Consider the following 645-nt stretch of genomic DNA (forward strand, 5'->3'; position numbering starts at 1 on the left):
ACCATGTTAGCCAGGATGGTCTCGATCTCCTGACCTTGTGATCCGCCCGTCTCGGCCTCCCAAAGTGCTGGGATTACAGGCTTGAGCCACCGCGCCCGGCAGTAAGGATGTAATTTATGCCATTGAATTGCGTACTCAAAAATGGTTAAGATGGTCACTTATAGGTATTTTACCACAATTTAAAAAAAAACTGCAAAGACTGCAATTAAGAGTAGTCTGTGGGTATGTATTATCAAGTATAACTTACATGTAATTGGAGTCTAGGAAGGAATCAAGAAAGAAAAGGGGGCAGAAAAAGTAAAGAAACGGGGCTGAAAATGTCCCAATTTTAAAAAAATTAACCAACTGTTTTTAGAGCTAAAAAATGCTAAATGGAATAAATGCTAAGAAAATGATAGGTGGACATTACTTGGCTAAACTATTAAAGGCCAAAATTAAAGAAAGAATCTTGAAAGTAGCAAAAGAAAATGATACATCACGCATCAGGTCAGGTCTCTCAGGCTCAGCTCTACTGACATTTTCAGCTGGAAGTTATGGTTGTTGAGGACTGTCCTGTACAGCTGTTCGACATCTGTTCACATCCTTTAACCCACATCCTGTACAGCTGTTCGACATCTGTTCACATCCTTTAACCCACATCCTGTA

The sequence above is a fragment of the Mandrillus leucophaeus genome, unplaced genomic scaffold, assembly GCF_000951045.1.
Source record: "Mandrillus leucophaeus isolate KB7577 unplaced genomic scaffold, Mleu.le_1.0 Scaffold53, whole genome shotgun sequence".
NCBI lineage: Eukaryota > Metazoa > Chordata > Mammalia > Primates > Cercopithecidae > Mandrillus > Mandrillus leucophaeus.